We start from the raw sequence: 23,571 nt of genomic DNA, 5'->3' as shown, positions 1-23,571 counted from the left end.
TGGTTTGGTTTCCATTTTATATCAGTTAAGGTTAGGGAAACACTGTGGTTTTGGTTACTTAGGGGGTGATCACACAGAAATGAGAGGCTAGAGATACGGACGCCTCAAAGACGCTTGAAACGCTGGAAGCGCTTATTCAATGCGCGCTAGCTACTGGCATCCAACGCTCAAAAAGTTGAAAATATTTTAACTTTTCAGCATCTACGTGCGTCTACAAAAATGCGCGTCTAAAAAGACGCCGGAAAAACAGCCATCTAAAAAGACGCTTGAACGCTGGTCAGACGCACTGTATCACAGGAAAACAATGGTTTTACTGGCGTCGCGTTTCTGGCGTTTCATCTCGGTGTGATCGGCCCCTTAGTGCAATGGGTGCAAGGTGCAGTGTGATATGTGTAAGATATGCCAAGAATTTTAGAGTAAAACATTAAAAGTACGAGCTAACATTATCAACAGAATGTAAAGAAGTAGTTTTGACAATATTTTAGACATCTATGTATTGTGCTGCAGAGATATCTGCTAATTTAAGTATGGGCTAGCACCCGCCCATACTGTCTTGTAATACCACTTTGTTACCTCCCTCAGTGACAGCTTACCGGCTCCAAACCCTGGTTGCGAACACGCTGGCTTATTAACAGTAATTCTAGCTTGGCTCGTTATTAGCTGGTAGTTCGCCTCTAGCATTCCAGACCACTCTGCAGAAGGAAGGATGGTGAGGCGTTCGAATGCTGCTTACCAACGATGGCTTTATTGCAGTCTTCACCACAAAACAATAAACATGACCTTCTCATTGTGTCTAACAGTAGCCCTGAGCTCATCTAGACACGTAACTCTGTTGACTATCATCACTCTTTGCTGCCTGCCATTTTCATCATGATGCCCCAAGAGAGCTGCTTCCCTCCACATACACCATGAAGCACATGTCACGCCTTCGTAGGTTACCCATAAGGGGAAGATCCCATAACAACTTGTACACTGAGAACAGATAGTGAGTCATCCAGTCTGCCCTCAGTCCAACATGAGAGGACAAAGAAGCCAAGCCCAGCTTTGGTTTTTGTTGTTTTGAGATACCTGCGAGCTCTCCCGACATAAAGTTCAGCAGTCTTTTTATGTCTCGTCTTCCTCCATAATTGGGAGGAATCAAAAGTCAAAAGGTCTGAAATCGATGATAGAAGTGTGGTTACATCAGCCATTTCAGGTTGCCAGCTCAGATAGTTTGGCTTAGACAGCTTACAGGTTTACTGCTCATTGCTCGTTTCAGTTTGTAATCTTAAATCATTGTCCCAATCCAGGCGTCCAAAGTCTGAAACCAAAAATCGAAAATCTGTTTTTTGTAGGCAAAGACTGTTGAAAAGCAGAGAGACACACAAAACACTGACTGGGCAAAGAAAGACAACACAAACTGTACCGAAAAATAAGCCAAATGGTATTAATATGGTTTGAATGTGGCTGTTTTCTTGCTGCTACAGTCTTGGTCGAATTTGGCTTAATGTTATTCCTGCCCTGCTATTAGTTCAGTGTAGCTTGGAGCTGAAATGCTGCCCCCTACGAGTTAAGAGGATGTGACCTGATATTACACGTTGCACTCTTAAGGTCTGACGATCAGTTGGTTGAACAATCTGTTTGAAAACAGGAAAAAAACAACGGCTTCTTTCCATTACTTATTTGCTCTTTATCGAAGGTGGGAAAGTTAATCAGGTATAATTTTATCAAACCAAAAAGTCTGTCTTCATCTTTGAGGTCTTTTCTCCTGTAAAGCCTAAAAATAAATAAACATACATTTCAAATTTGTGTTGCTTGTCCAAGTAAGTTTTCAAGTGTGGCGTTTTCTTCTTCGCTTCATTTTGACGCGTGTTCATTACTGTCCCGTGAAGACACACCTTAGTACTTCACTCTTGGTGAGAACTGCAGCAGGTCCACAGACATGCTCCTCAGCCTTGCCTCTGACTTTTCCCAGTGGCCACTGGCTGTATTGCAGCGAAAAAATCCTTCGTGACCCAAAAAGCATTTTCTCCACAGGCCACGATTATAAAGGAGACACTGGTAAAACTGTTAACAGGACACCCCGGACTGCAAACAAGGTCAGTTATGACTCTTTTAACATGTAACAGGTAAGATTTCTACTTTATCTCAAGTGTTTTTGGTTTTGCAGCAGAAAGGTATAGGGTGTCAATTAACATCAACATTTTGCCACATTTAGCTTCAAACAACATTTAAAAAAAGTGGTGTGAATTCCACGTTTACAGCAATATTTGAAATATGTTAAATTTAATGTCACAGTTCAATCTAAATATTAAATGTTAAACCTAAATGTTCAATATAAATCTAAATGTTAATGTTAAATCTAAATCTAAATGTTAAATGTAAACGTTAAATCTAAATCTAAATGTTAAATGTTAAATCTAATTGCTAAATCTAAATCTAAATGTTAAATCTAAATGTTAAATATTAAATCTAATTGTTCAATCTAAATCTAACTGTTACATCTAAATCTAAATGTTAAATATAAACGTTAAATCTAAATCTAAATGTTAAATCTAAAAGGTAAATGTTAAATATTAAATCTAATTGTTCAATCTAAATCTAACTGTTACATCTAAATCTAAATGTTAAATGTAAACGTTAAATCTAAATCTAAATGTTAAATCTAAAATTTAAATGTTAAATCTAAATGTTAAATGTTAAATCTAATTGTTAAATCTAAATCTAAATGTAAAATTTAAATTTAAATGTGCTTGGTGAAACTAACCAAGCACATTTAGATTTAACATTTAACATTTAGATTCTGATTTAGATTTAACATTTAGGTTTAACATTTAAGATTATTTAGATTTAACATTATATTTAACATATTTCAAATATTGCTGTAAATGTGGGAAAAAGTGACTTTAAAAAATTCACACCACTTTTTTAAACATTGTTTGAGGCTAAATGTGGCAAAATGTTGATGTTAATTTCAGTGTGAGCCACTTTACAAACGGCACCTTATAGAAAGGACTCTAAGGATGAAAACAAACTGGCTGGTTTTGCAAACATATGTCTTTACTCTCCTGTGAAGAGCTACACGCAGCCTCTTCTCTGAGCTTATCTCTGAGACCATCCGAGACTGTCTCTCACAGTCAGCCAGTCTCGAACAGGGCTACATAATACTGTCACCTGGCATTACATATGCCGTTTTGGGCCACTTAGTGAAACGACCGATGCTGTCATTCTTCTTGGTTGGACAGTCTCCATTTCTTCCATTATTTCACGCTCCGATCGTTTTACAGTCGAAGGAGAAAACTCGAGTTAGAGTTACAAGTTGAGATGATCAGACTATCAAAGCTAACAAGCATCGTTTTCCATCTCATACATATCTTATAGCATATTCTGAGAGAAGGAGTTGCACACCTGGCAATTTGCAAATGAGGTGCCCTGTGTTTTGCTGCACTGTCAAAATCGTCCTGAGACGGTGGATGATTTCTCTGTTGGAGCAAACAACAAAACCGCACTCTGACTGTAGGATGGTTTGACTGAAATGCTTGAATATTATATGACACAACTGCTTCACATGGACTTGGAGTGAGTGAGAATTCATTAGACTAAATTGTCGAATAATCTCCTGGGGCCACGACTGTTCCTGTTGAGCCTAAAAACTCCTGCTTAAAAAAATAAAAATCTTGAGTGCCACTGAGCATAACTATACAGCTAACTAATTCATGAGAATCAGGGATTATTTACCCCCACAAAACATTTATGGTTTTATCCCATAAAAACATAATAAGTGATGCCAAATTGTCAGGGAGTGAAGCCTGAGATGAAAAATCACGCCTTGGGACATGATGCATGCATTTTGCTTCATAATGGTGTCCAGAAAGGCGAGTAAAAATAGAGAGAATAAGCAGAGCCGCCTCTCGTCTCCCTGGAACGGTGCTTGTTTTTCGTAGCAAAGCAAAGGCTGCAGATAAATTTATGGTGGTGAAACGAATCCTACAGCCTTGAACAGTGTTTCAGTCAGCTTCACTGCTCATCCCTGCACTTATTTTTGCTGCTGAGTTTATTGAAAATGAGCCGCAGCAGATATCGCCTGCCCTTTCCACCACTGTGCCACGATAACACCTTTTTAAATTGCTCTTTACAAAATTGGGAAAAATTCTTTTTTTGGTAATAATGTTACGCATATGAGAGCAGGTAATTTTATAAAACCTACAAGGGGAGATTTAATAACCCTGTCACACACCACCTGATGTCTTTCTACCACAGGCTACAGAACAGGAGGATTGCAGGAAGGTTGCACGTATCTGTTGTCCCCTGACGTCGCCAGAGAGCCATTAAACAGGCTAATTATGAAATCAATAAGCTGGGAGCACCATAGTGTCCTTTTATGGCACCCAATTGGAGACAGCGCTGCCTCTGTCCTTGCGGGGGTCTGCTTAAATTGTTTTGTGTTTGTTGTGCGTCAGCCGCTTCACTGGTTGTAACGGTGAGATCTGGTTACTGGCTGCATCGACCTTGTACGACACCTGTGATATATGCTGAGCGCTGTAATTACATTCTGACATCAGCAGTGCCCACAGAAAAACACTGATTTGGACTGACAGAATAAAACATGAGGAGATTTTTTCTTTTTAATGATTGCATGTAATTTTGAAGGAATAGTTAAATGTTTTGAAAAATATGCTGAACAGCTTTCCTGCCGAGAGTTAAATAAGTAGATCAATAGAGGCGTCCTGGTTTGAACCCCGGGGTGTGACAGCCCTTCTCTGCAGTTTGCATGTTCTCCCTGTGTCAGTGTGAGTTTTCTCCAGGCTCTCTGGCTTCCTCCCACACCTAAAAGGATAAGCAGTACGAAAATGAATCAATACCTGTACAAGGCACATCAGGTGAACCCAAATGCAAACTGAGGATAAGGAGATTTAGTTGAGCAGTCCTTACTTGCATCAGTACTAAGAGGTCCCGGCAGTGTCAAAAGTCCAAAAACGAGCTTGCAAAACTGATTAAGAGGTCTGAAAAAATACCTGGAACGTTTAACACAGGCTGATTAGGGGAATGAGGGACAGGTGTGCTCGTAAGTTAGGATCAGGTGGTGACTGAGGTCAAGTTTCAATGCAAATGTATCACAAATTTAGCAGAATTTCCACTCAGTAAAAGAAATAGCAATTTAATAAGTGTTTCTACCCACTACTGTTATGCTATTAATAAGAGTTAGCACTAATTCTCTAGTTGGGTGCCATTAAACCAATAAGAACAAGAAGAGGACACAGCAACAGGATTTCTTTAAAAGAGCACCAGTCAAAACAGCAAATGTTACAATTCACGAGGAAAACATGATGAAAATACAGCATTTCTTTTTGTTTCATGTATTAATTTGTTGAAGGTTACAGTGGAAGTTTGTGTAATGTTTAAATCACTTGGTTCATATACTTCATAATTCTCCACTCCTGACATTGGTGAGCTGACATAAGGCCAACCTGTTACTGTTGTCTAGCTATATGTTAGCTAGCTGGTTAGGTTGTGTTTTGCTTTTGCTAACATTAGTTAAATTAAGATGTAACCATGGATGTATAATAATACCTAGATACTGGATGACAAGATGGCACCTATTCATTCATATGCCAGGCACATACACCAAAAAAAGAACACCTCAAATACTGATGTCCAGAAATAGTTGAAAGAAATACATTACCATGCACATATGAGAGTGTCCTCGACTAAAAAAATGACACCGTAGGTTGTTTGTACGAGCAGCGTATTATGACCAATATTTAGGGTTAGTGATGGTGGCGACCTTGTTATTATTTTTACGAGAACAACAGAGGAAGTCAGGTGATGTAAAGAGTGACAAGGTCTGTTGTTTTAAATGTGCTATATAAATAAATTAGTATGGTATGGTATGGTATATGGAGGTGGTCGGTACAGTGATTGTGTCAAACAAACACAGGACTTTCACCCAGGCACATACACCAAAAAAGTTTTTTAGCTTCCAGGTTTCAGCAGTATGCGGCCCCCTGAATATGTGCAGTAATGTTTCTCCCATTGGCTCCGCCCACGGGTTCCAGCTCAGCTCATAGACTGCGCATTGTGATGACATCCCAGATTTTAAAGCGCTTTTCTTGGCTCCAGAAAAGGTTAACTAATATAAAACCCATATGGATCAAAAATTCATAAAAGAAAGAGGCACACTTGATATTGCTTTAAGTGCGAGGTGTCCTGTCAACAGTTTTACAGATGTCTTTTTTACAGTGGCTGGTCATGGGGAAAATGCTTTTTGGGCCGCAGGGGATTTTTTCGCTGCAATACCACAAGTGGCCACTTGGAAAAACTGGCTGCAACACTAAGCAGTGTACCTGGGGTCCTGGATGTAACGAGACTCTGCAGGGTTGCAAGCTTGCTCAACTATTATTGGAGCACAAATGAAAAAGGGGCTAGCCCCAGAAGGGGCTAATTAGCTGAACTTCATCTCATTTTCTTTTTATCAATACATTGGAATGTTTCTGGGATATTTAGACTTTTTAAATGTTTGTTTCTCGTGTTCCTACTCTTTTTTTATTGATATGAATAGACACATAATAAGAGATTTCATTGAGTTACACAAGCTAGTGAAACAGAGAGCTAACTCGAGCTCAACATAAGGTACAGTTAGCTTAGCATAGCATAAAGACTGGGAAAAGGGGAAACAGCTTGTTCTGTACAATTGTACAAAAAAGAACCTCACAAAGCTCACTTTAAGCTGTCTCTCCCTGCTTCTTCTTGTCTTAATGCCATAAGCTAAGCTAACCCTCTTCAGGCTGTAGCTTCATATTTAATAGAACAAATACAAGAATGGTATCAGCCTTCTCGTCTAACTCTCTGCCAGAAATCTCACATGTAGTTCTCATATTCTTTTTCTTTCACCCTCTCCCTGCTTGTAACACTATCTCAGATTAATACCATCCACTGGGTTCCAATAAAGATAATGTACCCTTCCAGATGTCACGGTGCCCAACATAAAATTTGCCCCACTCATCTAACTCTCGGCAAGAGAGTGAAAAAGCTCATTTCCCAAAATGTCAAACTACTCCTTTAAGACACATGAGACACAGAAGTGCAATGAGATCAGTGCCGATCTGGTCTTTCAGATTTGGCAAAGTTTCCTCACATGCCTTTCCTTTCACCTTCTCACACAGCTCTCTCAGATTAATGATATCCACTGGGCTGTTATAAAGATAATGTTCCCCTTTAGATGTCTTTCATTGTCTTTGTTTTAAACCACTGCTGCAGATGGGGAGAGGAATAACATTACAGTTATGTCATTCGCCTCGCTGCTAAAGGCACCATATATTTAGCTCTTACAAAACACCAGGGGGCAACAGAAAAGTAATTGGCTGCAATTATCATCACATTCGCTGCTATTTGCAGCAGCAGTGGAGATGTACTTGTCATTATACCTGTGGGTCTCTGGGTTCAGTCTGAGGCAGCATTGTTAGCTCTTTGATGTCTTAGTAAAAGGCAAGACTAATACCACGATGAAACAGGAGCACTTTGGAGAAAGTTTTGTAGAAGCAGAATAAAACAAGGCTCCATCACAAAGAGAAAAATATTCCTATTTACCCCTAAAGCATTCTGTTGGACAGCACAGACGCAATCAGTCCAGCATCCGTTTGTCTCCAAGTTTCCTATTACCTGAGGAACGGAGAAACAAGGTACCAGAGAGCAATCACTTAGGCGCACATACACAAACAGTCATAAAAGAAAGTGGGCCAACACACACACGCACACACGTGCAAAGGCTGGGGGCATTTCATTTAGGTAGAGAGTGTTTGAGGGTAAGATAAGTCTTTTTCCCTGCCTTTGATGGACTACAGAGAGTGGCAGGTGGATAAAGGGGGCAGTGGAGTGGGTGGACTTGGCCGGCATGTGAGTGGGTTGGCACATGCCACAGAGGAGGCCGTGTGTGGACATGAGCCATGGCCACAGTACCTGAATAAACAAGGATGCACAAAAACAAACAGGCTGGACCTCGGCAGCCTATTACAGGGGACACGCCAGGGTACATTTCAAGCTGCGGCAGCTTTATTTTCGACATCACTTTATGCACTGCTGACCATCAGTGTGTGTGACCTGACGGCTGATATAAAACTAACTTTCCCTACAGTAAACTGTCCTCTTGTTTTTGTTTCTTTTTCCCCAGTGAGTAATTTATCCCAGTAAAACAAAACAGTATTAACACTACACAATCCACCATCAAGGATTAATTGTCAGGCGAGCGATGAAGCTGACATGGTGACGCTATGCTCTTTGAATAAGGGGATAAATGGATGTGAGTCTTTGTTTGCGGGTATGTGAGAACACTTCAAACACTGAGCTCCAGAAATTGTTTAAAGAAAAGCAGGACCAGAACATTTGGCTCTTTGTTGCTGGTGACATCTCGGACAGCTGGCAGCAGAACTGGAATTAATTTTAATCCATTTTCCTTCCCAGGCGGTGTCAAGGATACTCAAACTAAGGTTTTGTTCCAATGCACATTTGAGAGTGTGCTCACTTAAAAAACAAAACCATAAGTTGTTTGTATGAGCAGCTTATTAAAATCAATGTTTATGGTTAGTGTTGGCGGCAACTTTGTTGTAATTATGACAGGAACGCATGATGTCAAGTGATGTCTCATGAAGATAGCCTGGTTCCAGACCATAGACCCCGCCCACTCAACTGAGTAGGCTTGCATCTCTGGTCTGGCATACTGCAATGAATTTGCGATTTATCTCGTCCAAACGATGAACGACCCAATGAACGCCTGGGGTGGGGGCGGGTCTAGCGATTAGCCAATCAGCGCCACACTAATGCCAACTGCTACAGATCCTACAGACCACATTAACGATGCTATCGAGGTATTTCGCCACTACTCGCATTAATGGAGGACCAAATTAAGGAAGCTGCTAAACTGGATTTAACAGCGATGCAGCTGGGCATGCATGACGACGGAGACATTTTAAACGGGCAATGCTCGCTTGTTTTCGGCACCCCCGAGGCATGGATACTAATGACGTCAGCTTCTGGGTGAGTCGTTGATCTCTACTGATTGGTTAGGGAAAAATCAAATTCCCTCCCCCTTGTAAATCGCCTTCAATGGAGGCGATGTCAGACTGAAGGTTCTGGGAGCTTCAGTCTGACACTCAGGCTATCATGAAGAGTGACAAGGTTTGTGTATGGAGGTGGTTGGGACGGTGGATGGGTCAAATAAACACAGGACTTTCACCCAGTAGACCACTGTTAGCATCCCGTGTGAAACCTAAAGTCATGGTTGAGTTATTTTAGATACATACATACATAACGTCATTCATCACGTTGTGTCGTCACATCACGTTCAGTTCCTAGTACCTAACATAACAGTTATGTTAGGTACTTAATGTGATTCTTTTCCTAAACCTAACCTTGCCCCGGCGCTAAATTAGGAAATGTGGGTTTATTAGAGGGTAGGAATAAACGATGTATGCAGTCGTATGGGATGGAGGACGTGTTTACTCCTTTAGTATTTGCTGTCTTAGAGGATTTCTCTGCTGAATATAACATAACCTTGTCATATAAGCATAGGACTTAAGCATTTATTCTTAAGAACTTACCAGTCTATAATGAATCTGTTTCTATGTCTGGAACCTCCGGTTTACAATGGGCTTGAGACGCACCCTCGTTTGAGGACTTGGCTCAGATTCTGGAGTTACTCCTTAAGGAATCTGATCCCCTTTGATTCGGTGGAGGGAACCTCTTGTGACTGCATGCCTTTGCTGACATCAACCCCAGCAAAATTCAAGTCCTAGACCTTCTGCATGGAAGACAAGTGCTCTAACCACTACAATAGGGAGGCTCCCTAAGAAGAATTTACTAATCTAATAGTAGAAAACTCGTTGGGGTATGTTTATGATTGTCACAGTGCAGTATTCAATTTTTACTTCTTATTTCTCTGTCACTAAATATAATAAAGTAGATTGCTACATAGACTGATGCTTGGCATTCATACCCTACCACTGTACGTGGGTAATGTGATTGATTGCGAACTCACGGCCACTTCTACTTACCAGGGTTTCTCTTTGTTACAAAACTGTTTGCCTGATGAAGGTCCAGTTATGAAAACATAGGCACAGGGCACCCTTTAGTGCAGTGGTTCCCAACTGGTGGGTCGCGGTCCAGAAGTGGGCCATGGGTCCATTCTGAATGGAGTGTCAAGTTTGTAAAAAAACACCACACTGTTTTGAAGTACAGTGAACTTTCAGCACAGAGCTTTTTTTAAGTGCCGTTTCCTACTGTAGAGTGAGTGACTAATGGACAGATACTTGACAGATGGTGCTTCTCAAAACTGAGGAAGGATCCTCCTGAATTTCAACAAGGCTACGTCATCGAATCCCACCTAAGGACTGTTCCAATGTCAAGGATCCTTCAAATTCTACCGAGGACCGAGTCCTACCTTCAGAGAATTTTTAAGGATGCATGTGTGTATCTATAAAATACCCACAGTCCTTTGTGCACAATATGCTGGAAGCGAAGGCAGGGCCTCTTCAATGACGCACACCTGGGCACTCCATAGCCTGTTCCAATGTGTGTTCACCGAATGCTAGGAGGAAGTCTTGCCTTGCCTCTGTAGGACCCGACTTGAAAGGACTCGTCTAGTCTCTATATACAGACTCTACATTCAGTGAGTCTGTAGGCAAACCCCAGAGATCTTGCCTCCGGAAGAAGAGCGGAAGAGCCCTGGTTTCCGGTTGTAGGCTGTTTGTAGTCCGCGTGATATTGACCGATCACATTTGAGCCGGCTGCAGTTGTTGCCAGGTTAAACGGTCCGTGCGATGAACTAACGAGGCGGAACATAACTGGCGTCACTGCAAACTCTGAATCCATCGAAATGGTTGAGCATATTTACTTATATGAACAGAAGTCAGAAACGGAAATTCGCCAAAAAATCGGGGGCCTGCCCCCAGAGGCTGTATCGCCGTCTGCCGGAAGTCAGACGCCGAATACAGCCGATGGGTTCCGAGTTGGACCAGTTGGGAACCACTGACTTGAAACGGTCCTGGTTAGGTTTAGGCAACAAAACTATTTGGTTATATTTAGAAAAAAGATCATATTTTGGCTTAAAATAAGTATGTTTGTTAGCTAATGTGACATAAATTCATCATGTGAGTGAGAGCCTGATGATGTTTAGTTAAACAACACTGACTTCTGGTTTCACCTGGGACAAGAACTACAGTCTCCAGGAAGAATATGGAAGAAAAGGTGCTTTTGGCGTCTTTGCCAAAACTCATCATGTATTTGACACCCTTTCTATGACAATGAACGCCAAGTGCGTGGTCCTGCATCTTGACCGAATCATCTGGTCTGTGCAATCTTTTGATTAAAATATTTAAAAAATGGTTAAATTCTGAATTAAGTCAGAAAAATAAGTTTAGGAATTTAAAATCGTCCTGTGTGCTCCAGGTTTAACGTTCCCATGATTCTGAGCTCTTGAGGTACATTTTTTTTATTTCCAGAGCTAAATTTAATTAAACCCATACAAAATAATACAATAATTTAATACACACCTACTCATAAGAGTATTTAGGCATATTCTATTTTTCTTGGGTTATTTCATCAGTCTAATGTTTCCCTATCCGGAGGTACTGCGTTCCACTTGGATAACCTCATTTAGCGATTTACATGCATGACAAATCCCTTTTGCTCTCTCAGACAGTGCCCGCGTTCATTTGGGATCAGTGGGAAGTCATTATAAAACCTGCCAATCTCCACAGGGCGCAACCTTGAAGCCGAGGTTATGGGGGGCATCATCATCATCTGAGACGTGCTTCAATAAAGGGTAAGTTAGATTAAAGATGCAACATGTTACATCACATGAAGGTTTATGTCAGGCCGAGAAGGCGTAGCCTACATTAGCTTGGTTTATTTTTTAACAGCAGTGCATGACACGTAACTGCTCCAGCATTCAATCATCTATAAATTTATCAGGTCTGCATTTAGCCGTTCTCCGAGCTCGCACATTCAGTTATTCATTTATTCACAGCCAAGCTTCGTTCATCTTTTCAGCTGAGGTGAGTGTCCTTGTATCCATTTTGTCAGTTATCTCTCCACCACTGCATGACACGCCAACTCTGAAAATGTTGACAAGAGCTGGAGGGGAATATTGATGTGGTACCCAAAAGCACCGCACACACACACACACACACACACACACACACACACACACACACACTGTAATGCTAATTAATTAAAGAACTCATCATCTCCTGTGTGTGAGTTAGGATAACGACAGCCATCGCCACAGATCACTCAAAACACGTTCCCTGAATATTCTCCTGCCTCCTGCTCACGCTGTGCTTGATTTCTTTCATCAACAGTCTTCATTACCTTTCACAGGTAGAGACTGAACGTGTGCCGACGGCTCCAGCTGTTGGCTCAACTTAAACTGAAATCCAAATTCTTGTCCTCACTTTTCATGAGCGAAAATATAAGCTCCTGTATATTGATATTCCAGCGTTTTTGTTGAGCATATTTTTCCATTTTTCAAAAGAGGACAAGACTGTTTTTGGACACATTTGTGTCTGTGTGCTCAGACGACAGAATGCTGCATACAAAGTCATTGGAAAGAGGCGATTAGACATGAGTTTGCCCGGGGCGGCATGAAATGCTGTGAAGACGTGTCCTTGCAAGTTTAAAATGTTGAACTTTTTTTTTTAAATTTGCACATGTCCTGGAGCTTAATGGATCTATAAATGTACAGAGATGAGAGGACGAAGAGGAGGGATTGGAGGGAAACAAGTAAACTGAAGAAGGACTAGAGTTTCAGAGTTCAGTCTGAGCTGACACACAAACACACACATACGTCCGTTTACTTTATTACATTTATTTGCAAGCTGGCTTACAGCTAACATCTGCACAGTCGGTATACTGACTGTACATGCATCAAGTGTCTGGGTATGTTAACCCACAGTCTACGAATGTTGACACAAAATACCTTTTCGTTTTTCCAACAACACTTACGTTGGTTATGCACCGCAAATTTAAGTTGTCTGTCCTTTTACAGCATTCAGCATTTGAGAGGTCCCTTTGTACAGTAACATTTGTATTGTACTTGGAAAAAGGAAGCCTAAAGTCCAAAACACACTGGCGGTGTCACATGACGGCGGCATCATTTACACCAGTCAAGCGCCACCCCTAACACACACAGAAAGCGTCACGCCGCGGGGCGTCAAGGAATTCTTGAATTCACACTCTCTCCAACAGAGCTGCTACTACGGGAGCTGGGAAGTACAAAATAGGCTTTTCTCTGAAAAAGAAGCACTTTTTCAAGGGCGGCGAAGCTGTAAAATGGGACAATAGCGAGAAGTGCTGCGGCCACAGAGGTTGCGTCTGTTATATCAGCATTGGCAGCTCCAGCATGTTTTGAGTTTGCCCACCCCACAATATACAAAGGAGAGGGTCAAGGTAGCTAGCAGCTAGCAATAGCTCTACTTTACGCTTTACTATGATTAAAATCACGACATGGAGTAACATGCACAGTAATAAATCAAAGATGGGACTAAGCAATGTTAACAACTCGGCTGATCGACTGCCTGTGTAGGGCCGTTGGAACTGAATAATTAAAAACAGAATTGCAACTCTCCTCTTTGCAGATGATGTGGTTCTGTTGGCTTCATCACACCATGACCTCCCGAATGCACTGGGGCAGTTTGCAGCCAAATGTGAAGCAGTCAGAACGAGAGTCAGCACCTCCAAATCTGAGGCCATGGTTATCTGCTGGAAAACGGTGGATTGGCCCTTCAGGGTTGGGGGAGAGTTACTGCCCCAAGCAAATGAGTTCAAGTATCTCGGGGCTGAGGGTAAAATGGAGTGCGAGATGGAAAGGCGATTTGAGGTGGCTTTAGCAGTGATGTGGGCACTGTGCTGGACCATTGTGGTACTGGAAGGCAAAACTTTTGCTAAACTGGTCCATCTTCATCCCAACTCTCACCTATGGTCATAAGTTTTGGGTAGTGACCAAAACAATGAGATCACAGATACAAGCAGCCAAAGTGAGTATCTCCCAGGGTGGCTTGGCTCAGCCTCAGAGATAGGGTAAGGAGCTCAGAGTAGAGCTGCTGCTCCTTCGCATCGAAAGGGGTTAGTTGAGGTGGTTCGGGCATTTGATCAGGGTCCTCCTGGGCGCCTCCTGTTAGAGGTGTTCCAGGTACATTCAACAGGTAGGAGGCCCCAGGACAGACCCAGAACACGCTGGAAGGATTAAATATCTTATCTCCCCCCAGGGGGAGCTGGAAAGCGTTGCTGGGGAGAGGGACGTCTGAAGAACCTTACACAGCCGACTGCCCCCACGACCTGGCCCTGGATAAGGGAATGAAAATAAATGGATGAATGAGTACTTTTAATACAAAAATAAATGAAACTTTAATTTTGTCTTTTGAGCAATTGCAAGTTTGACTGAATAAGTACACGTCAAAGCAAACATTATATTTTTGTATGTATATATGCTGACTTCTTAGCAAATATGAATTTTAATGTCTTTTCTACTTTAACTTCCTCTGTCAAACCTCCAGCACGATAACATTAGACAGCATTAGTATTGCTGGAACACACTCAAAGGATGAAAAAGGCTGTAATCCCTGCTGAGGTGGAGGTCCTGAGTTGTATGAATGTATAAATGGAGCTGCCATTTTGTGAGAAGACTGCGTAAGCGGAGCCTCCGAATGACCTCAGTAAAGACGTTTCATCTTCTTCACAGGTAAAGCACGATGCATCACGACAACAATTCAAAAGGCCGAGCTCGAGGTTTGCTTTGAAAAATGATAAATGAAGGGAATGAAAATGTCTTCTTGACAACTCAGAGCTGCTCCTCACATCTCAAACACAGTCAGTGGTAAAACGAACATCTTGGTTATGTTGCAGCTGCGTGGGGGAAAATTCTGAATGCAAACGGCGCTGTCCCTTTTGGGGTATCCCTGTGAGCACAGAGGCTAGTGGGGAACAGCGTAGAGAGACCAGCAGCGCTGACGCATGTTTTTATTCTCCTGGGAATTTTGGCTGTTTTCTGAATGTGAATATCCTGTAGAATGTGGGTTTGCACAATATATCAAGTGATAAACATGTAAAAGTACACACACTGCAATCCAAATAAACATGGTTATTCCAAATGTGTGATTGATGATTCATAGTTTTTCCTTTTCCATGCATCTCAGTTTTTTCTTTGCACTTCTCTCGGTCATTACGGTAAATGGTGGCAGCTTATTCATTTAAGCAAACATTCATTTTCATATCTCATTTAAATCACATTTCTGTTTAAATTCAGAGCCCACACAGTTCTCCCCAGATGTCAGAGTCTGTCCTCGGGCTATGATTTCTCTCCAGCACACTAGCTCTGGCCTTTGATCTGCAAGTGCTAAGCGACTGTATGTGCCCGCTGTCATATGGCTCTGTCCCGCTGAATCAGCTCTGTCCCCGCACATTGACTGTACACTGAGCAGAGTGATGAAGGGGATTTTATGGTGATTTATCAAAGCTAATCAAATCAAAAGAAATAGCCAGGTCGCTTATGTAATATTCAGCAGCAGCAGGAGTTGACATGGTGCTTATGTGGAGCATATAAATGTCTGTAAATGCAGCTTAACGAGAAGATCTGTCTCAGTTCTGCTTGGCAAGAAAATAAATGATAATATTTTGTAAACAAATGTTTATTCTGCAAGAAAATAATTAAATTTGAGTCACAAAATATCTGTTGTGAACTCCAGGCACTGGGGGTGTTTTGCAAATATAAAACCTCTGTGGTTTAAAATTCATAAAACAAAGTAATAACTGATCTTGTTTGCAGTTCGCAGTGTGGCGTTAACAGTTCAGACATCTCTTTTATAATAATGGTCTATTGAGGAAAAACACTTTTTAGGCTGCAGGGGATTCATTCATTTAATTATGTATTTTGTTTTTCATTTCTGGCTGTTTTGTCTCAAATCAAATTTAATTACTAGTAGGGAAGGACGAAAGCAACATACCCAAAAACAAAATGGTTGAGCATAGTTTAGAGATTTGTTGCTTTGATTTTAATGCATGCATGTTGTTTATTTCGTGGTCACTTTGAGATCAGTAGAAACAAGTTGCAAAAACAGCAAACCATTTAACTATTTAAACATCCAGCAGATACAGAACATTATAATTCATTTGGAGTCGTGTTTGTGTCCACCTGATGAGTCCAAGTCCTATATTTACTCTCCTTTCAGCTCTGCTTTGTTCTCCACCAACTCCTGGGGGAAATATCTGTCTTTTTCACCAGCTAGTCTCTAACTGTGCTTGTCTGCTGTTTGGTGCTGGGTCAGTAGCGTACAGTCAGTTTATAGAGTTGTTTTAATGAAAACGGTGCTGATGAGAGCGGTGAGAATGAACCAGAACAAAAAGTGAGCCGAGGGATGCTACAAAGCTACAAAGTTCAGGATAAGAGTCAAGGAGTATTCCTCTCTGGGTTTGTTACTTTCAGTGACCCCTTCCAAGTATAAAGTTTAATTATTCTTTGCGTGACAAATATTTCCTTATAAAATATTAAAGTCTGCAATGATAAGTCATTTAACCAATAAGATGTAAATTATCAGGTTAATCTGCAACTAATTTAATAATTGATCAATCGGTTTGAGTATTTTTTGTAAGAAAAAAAGTCAAAATTCCAGCTTCTAAGATGTGAATATTTACTGGTTTCTTTACTCCTCTTTCCAACACATTCTCATCGACCTCTATTGACGTTTGCTCGTGGACTTTCCACATCCAGATATGACGTGCAAGGTACCCTGGGTGCGTTGGTTGTCAGCGTTCTGGGTACCGTGTCAAGTTTTGCCTGTTACATGCATTGTTTTCGTTCAAATACACTCCTGTTTATACAGGAAATTTACATAGAAGTTTACATACAATCTTTTTCAAAGTATCTTAAGGGATGCGAACACATCTCCCCTGGGTGAAAGTCTCTGTTTGTTGGACCTATCCACTACCCTTCCCGCCACCTAGCACTGCTAAACTATAATGATGACCGGCTGTGTATCATGCCAACATTAAAGGGTGGCTTTTTTTGTTAGTGTCCTGATTTCGACGACTTCAAAGCGAGACTAGGTTGTCTTGTCATTAACCAGGGTTTTTTGTCTGTAGTCTTCTCTCTAGGATTTTGCTTGTTGGGTTTTCTGTTTGTGTTCTTCCTTGTTTCATGTTCATTCATGTTTAAGCTGTTTCCTGTTTTATTTCGGAGATTCACTCCCATGTGTCATGTCTGTTTTTTCCCCCTGTCTTTGTGTGTTTTCTCACCTTGGTCTTTGTCATCCCCACTCACCTGTTCTCACTCTCCCTATTAGTACATTTTCACTCATTTACCCAGCTACACACCTGCCCTGAGTTAGCCTCATCAGTCCTTCCCTGCCTCATCACCTTATTCCCTTCACCAGAGCTCCTCCACTCTTTTTCTCCACCTGAACTTCATCCCCTCATCAGACTAGTTTAAGTCCTAGTTTTCAGTTTGGTTAGATCTTTGATTTTGGTTGTGTGATGTTCAGCTGCTGTTTCCCTGGAATAAAGACTGATCTTTTTGAGCTCCAGTGGTCTCCTGTCTTCTGCATTTGTCTGCCTGCTCCACACGACATTTCACCTCTATGACAGTAAACTGTAAACAGTAAACAAGAAAATAATCTACAGATTAACTGACAATGAAAATAATTGTTAGTTGCTACCCTAATATTATGACATACTCTTGAGCATCACTTTAGCCAATGATGTCAATAATCATACAAGGTGCATGAAGTCAATGATAAAATATCAGTACCAGTCTTGGTTTAGCATCTTCTGTGTTTATACCTCACTATCTTGATTCTGCTTCTCTCAGTCTGGTTCAGCCTTTTTTGCTCAGCTACCCAGTGGATACGGATGAAATACCATCTGTAGATACAAGGCAAGCGGGAAACCCTGTAGGTCAGGCAGATTTGTGAGGAAGTTTAGCATGGCCAAGGATCATCTCCATTTAGCCATGAACCAGGTTTTGCTCTGCAGGATCCTTTTAGCGTCCCAGGGACTCGTCAGGCTGAGACAGCTGCCGCTCTGAGCTCAGCAGCCACGGAGCTGTGACCCTAAGCACCACAACAGAGCTCACCGCCTCACGGCCTACACCAGACAGAAATATCATTATCTGAAGACAGAAGGACACACACACAGTCTCACATTTAAAGGGAAAGCTTGACAACTTGCTGTTCTACTAACTGTACTGCCCCAGTTAGTCCTGTGGCCATGCTAGCAGCTCTGGGAGTCTGTACTTTAGCACAGTGGTGCTTTGAGATAATGCTGGTATTTAGCAGGGTCTGCATTATACTGAAAGGAAGAGGTTTGTATGAAGTGCTAGAAGTCGTTTGATTTGATTGGAGTGACAAAAAAATAGTTATGCCAAGAATAAAAAAGTTCAAACCATGGCTCCATTCTCACTTTTCCACAGGTAGCTAATCACAGCGTAAAGTAGGTGTGAATGTCCAGCCCACTCTCATTTAAAAAATGGCTATAGGTCGACTGTGCAAGCAGCTTATTACAACCCATAGTTACGCTTACTTTAAGGCAGCGCCCTCTAGTGGCTGCAGTATCTATTACGGGAGCAGATGAGGGACGTAGTGTAAAACACGACACAGTCCGTGTAATATTGTTCTAAGATCTAAGAAGTCCCTATAGCTCCGGCATCAGTAGCATAGTGGATAGTGCTGGTGCCCCATGTACAGAGGCACTGCCTCGCTGCAGCGGCCATTGCTGCATGTCAGTTCCCACTCTCTCTCTGTCTCCCCATTTCACTCTCTGTCCTGTCAATAAAGGCAAAAAAGCCAATAAAAATAATCTTTAAAAAAAAGAAGTCCCTACAGCATTGGGAGAGGGGTGGTGGATGGGTCAAACAAGTACAGGACTTTGACCCAGAAGACCAGTGTTCGTGTCCTGAAGTCAACATTGACTTCTTTTAAGAACAACATAATATGGTATGTGTTAGATACTACACTAGCGATGTATGTGATGTAACGAATGCGACATCTGTCACATCAAAAGTATTTATTCAAGGCCAAACCATGACTTTTTTTTCAAAACCTAACCACTAAGTTTTATGGCGTGAAGACGTAAAGACGTGTTTAAAACTGTGACCTGGTGGTGATATATTTCATTTTGGGGATGGTCATATACTGTATGATGTTTTGGAAGTCATTGGAAATCAACCTAGTCTGTCATGTCGGTATAAGAGAGTGTTGGAATGTCGGATCACTGGTTTCATCAGGTTTCCAAAATGGTCTGACACAGGCCGCTCTAATCTGACAGAAAGGTGTCAAGAATTTCTGAAGCTATTTGATAATCCAACAAGTAGTTTACCCGCTTGATTTTGTCCCTGTTCTTAGTTTTGAGTGTTTGCATGCTACTATAACCACTAAGCACTATAAAAAAGATATTAGAGAGGGAAATATGGTGTATCATGATAGTAAAAAATAATTTTTGATCATGTTTTTAAAGATGTTTTTCATATGACTGAAGGTTATGTTACGTTGAATGTGTATTATTAAATCTGCTCATTCAAAGGTAGTGTAATGAAGGACTGAATAACTTTAAAACGGTTCATTCTTTTTTTTTAATAGCGCATATTTCTGTGTTTCCCTGGAATAAAAGAAGAATAAATAACAAGGGCACGAAATGTGCTCGGGCTGCCACTGCTCAGAATACCTCCTCAAGGAACCATAAATGTCCATACAAGCTTTTCTGCCAATCTATGAGGTAAATGTTGAGACATTTCACAAGATGAATGGAAACTTTGACTGCTGGTGGCACCAGATGAACAGCCAGGGTGTCACCAATGTATGGAAATTCATCTAATAGATGTTAAGACAAAACAGAAATGTGATTCATATGAAGGTACCAGAGGAAAAGTCAGGATCAATAATGTCAGAAGCTTGTTGTGGTTTTATTGCTGTGCAAAGCTTTCTGGCAATCCATTCAATTGTTTATATAAGATATTACCTTAGACCAGTGTTTCTTAAGTGTGCCGCAGCACACAGGGAACTTCATGGAGAATTTGACACAGTTTGCATGTGGAAATTTTAAATGTGTGACACATCAAAAGCCCTGATTGGCAGCCAGTGTGAGGGAGGATAACATTTAAGAGGAGAAAGCTGTGAGTGGGACAATGGATCGCTTTATTGTACGGAGCAAATTACAACAAAGCACCAGCGAAGACGACCTACCACTGAAAGAAAAGAGAGAAAGAAGACTGTCAGTAGACAGTACCATGAAAGCTACCTGTCTTATGTTATACACATAAGACAACACATGTTATAGAAGCTATTGTGCACAGGTATAAATACAGGTGTGCCTTGAGATTTTTGGCTTGCCCTTTGCCTTAGGGACAAAAGGGTTAAAACCACTGCCTTAGTCCAAAACATTGGACTGGCTGACCTGCTGACCAAAATATTCATCCCTAGAGCCACACCGCTTAAGGCAAAAAGAAATTATACTTACAAAATGAATCAGACCAAGCATTCTTTGACTCTATAGAGCAGTTCCTACTTTTGAGAGAATAACTGCATCTCAATTCAGTGGCTGCAGCCTTTGAAGGACACAACCTTCAAGGTCTACGTCAGACGTGTCCTTTGAAGACCGCATCAGCCAAACCGAACAGTCTCGGGGATGATCTGTGGAGGATTTCCTGGTCACCAGTTGCTCTTGCCCCGACCCACTGGCATTCCTGTTACCTAGCAACTAGTCTCTACAGACTCTACATTCAGTGAATGTAGAGTCTGTAGGCAAACCCCGGAGATCTTGCCTCCGGAAGAAGAGCGGAAGAGCCCTGGTTTCTGGTGCTAGGCTGTTTGTAGTCTGCGTGATATTGACCAATCACGTTTGAGCCAGCTGCAGTTGTTGCCAGGTTAAACGCTCCGTGCGGTGAACTAACGAGGCAGAACATAATTGGCGTCACTGCAAACTCTAAATCCATCGCAATGGTTCAGCATATTTACTTAAATATAAACGGAAGTCGGAAACAGGAATTCGCCTCCTCCGCCCAAATCAAACCAGAATGCCAAAAAATCGGGGGTCTGCCCCCAGAGGCTGTATCGCCGTCTGCCGGAAGTCAGACGCCGAATACAGCCGATGGGTTCCGAGAATGCCTAGCAACCAGCTGCCTTGACGAAAGAAGGAGTAAGCTAGTAAGTTAGTTAGCCCTAAATCATGGACCAAAAGATTGTTTTTTTATTCAATACTCAAGGAGATGATTCACCACCAGCGACACCGACGTTTGATCTATTTCAGGCTGATGGACCATTTCAGGTAAACTTATTAAATCAAGATTGTTTAAGCTGTGTGATTTTAGCTAATAGTAATGTTAACAACATTTAACCTTTAGCTAGTTAACAACTGTAAGTTGACTTATATAGACTATATAATTGTCACTGGAGCGCAATGCATCTTGGGATAGACTGGGCCATGAAGGATTCATCTGTTGCATCCTCCAAATTCTGGAGAGTAGGCTACATTTCTCGGCTACAGGAGCCTTCGAAATAGGACAGCCTTGGTCGCGCCAATGTGACACAATCGGTCTTCAAATGCAGCCTTCGAGCGCTACAGCCCCTGAATTGAGACACAGCTATAGTGCTGCTTGATCCTATAAACACCCATTTTAGCACCACTCAGCAGACTTGTAAATCTCGTCTGACTCTAAATATGTAGTAAATGGGGGTAAAATAAGAACATTCTGGCTGGAGGAGATATGAAAACCACATTTTTTTGGAAAAGGTTGTGGAAACTTGTAATGAGAAAAACACCCCAGTGACCTCAATCTGCAGCTGAAAACTTACAGTCCACATTTGAAAAAAAGGTTCGTAGTAGCATCTGTTCATGCCGTATTCAATAGCAGCTCTGCCTAAAATCAAACCTGATGCCCAAATCTCACCACCGTCTTCCTTCCACTGATAACAAGAATGGAATCAGTCACACACCACACTGTGAGTGAAAACACTCATATGTAAATGTCATCACAATATACAGACAAAAAAAACCCAAAACACTAATTGCTGGGAACAACAAATCTGACAGAGAGAGATAGGCTGAAGCACTGTTGTCTCCACAGTCGTGCTGCTGTGTTTTCTGGCAGTTTATTGCTTTCTGGGAGTATTTCAATGATGCATACCGAAGACAATTACCTCCAATCACGCTAGAGAGTGAGAGTAGTAGGATGTGCTGCTAACAAGGCATTTAACAGCAGAAAATGAATGCTGCAGCGCACACAGCAAGACACCTCAAGTCTTCATTACTCATTCATGTACACTGTTTGCCGAAAAAATGGAGGGAACGATATGGTACATCCTTCGTAATGACCTGAGAGGAGAAGCTTATCTGGACCACTGTGGATAAAGTGTGATCTATGCTCATGACACAGATACATAAATTAGCATGTATACGTTTCACCGATGGTCTCGGACACAGGCTCAATATTTTCTTAAATCTTATTTGAAAGTAAAAATGCTGCAAACCAAAGAGCCAGAGTCTCACTAGGAGCTGGTCCACTAATAATTAATGGCGAGGAGGATTTTTTGGGGACTTTAGCTGAGTGTCTTAGATCCAAATTAAATTTTATTTTTTTCTGTAGAGCCAGAAGCTTTGAACTCAAGGAAAAACATTGTTATCTCCACCAGTGTTTTCATTCATTGACAGCGAAGCAGCTGTAGGATTTGAGCTGTTGTTGAATCACCAAGACAGTCTGAGCTCCCTTGTCTTTTGCTTGGAAGAACTTTTCATGTTTAAAAACCACAAATGCTTCCCCTCAGGAAAAGTCCAAAATCCATATAAGCAGAAAACACAGACACTCCTTGAATTATTCTGCATTTTGTCACGAGTTTCAGTTGGATTTGATTATAATGTAAATGTACATCTGTCATCGATATTTACTTTGATTGTGCTTTTGTCCCCACAAACAAAAACATTAAAGCCTACTCATCAGCCAGGCAACATGGCTCTGAGCCTCCGCAACATATGCTGAGCTCTCTCAGCATATGCTGTGAATTTTTAGGAGCTCCGGTAGTTATAGCGAGTGAGATTACTTTCTAATCTGAGTTAGAGGTTTGGCCTTTCCCCACAAGGAAACGGCAGCGATGGCAGTCCTTCCTTGAACTTGACTGGCTTTAAAATATGTAAGAGAAGCCGGAGGGAGCCGCACATGTCAAATCAAGAAACTGCCTCAGCTTTTCCATTAGTTCCAACGCTAGTGTAAGTTGAGGGGACAGATGTAGGATCACAGAGAGCGCATAACACTGTAGTGACTGTCGACGTAAACCTATCATTTAAAGAGGAGCTATAATATGTTCATTTTCAGGTTGATACTTGTATTTGAGGTTTTTGCCAAAACTTGTTTACATATTTTAAGGGCCCCTTATTTTCTTCATACTGTCTGTGCTGGACCCTGCATTCATCCTCTGTCTGAGAAAGCTTCATTTTGCAACCTCTATAAGCCCCCCTGACGTCTTTGCACCATCATAGTGTGCGTGTTTTGTGTGTGTTTTGTGCAGGCTGACACGAAAGTTAGCGTCATCCTGGTTCTCTCATGAAAAAGCCGGTGGGATTTTT

This window comes from Epinephelus fuscoguttatus, linkage group LG7 (assembly GCF_011397635.1).
Source record: "Epinephelus fuscoguttatus linkage group LG7, E.fuscoguttatus.final_Chr_v1".
Taxonomy (NCBI): Eukaryota; Metazoa; Chordata; class Actinopteri; order Perciformes; family Serranidae; genus Epinephelus; species Epinephelus fuscoguttatus.
Note: the sequence above shows the minus strand (reverse complement) of the source record.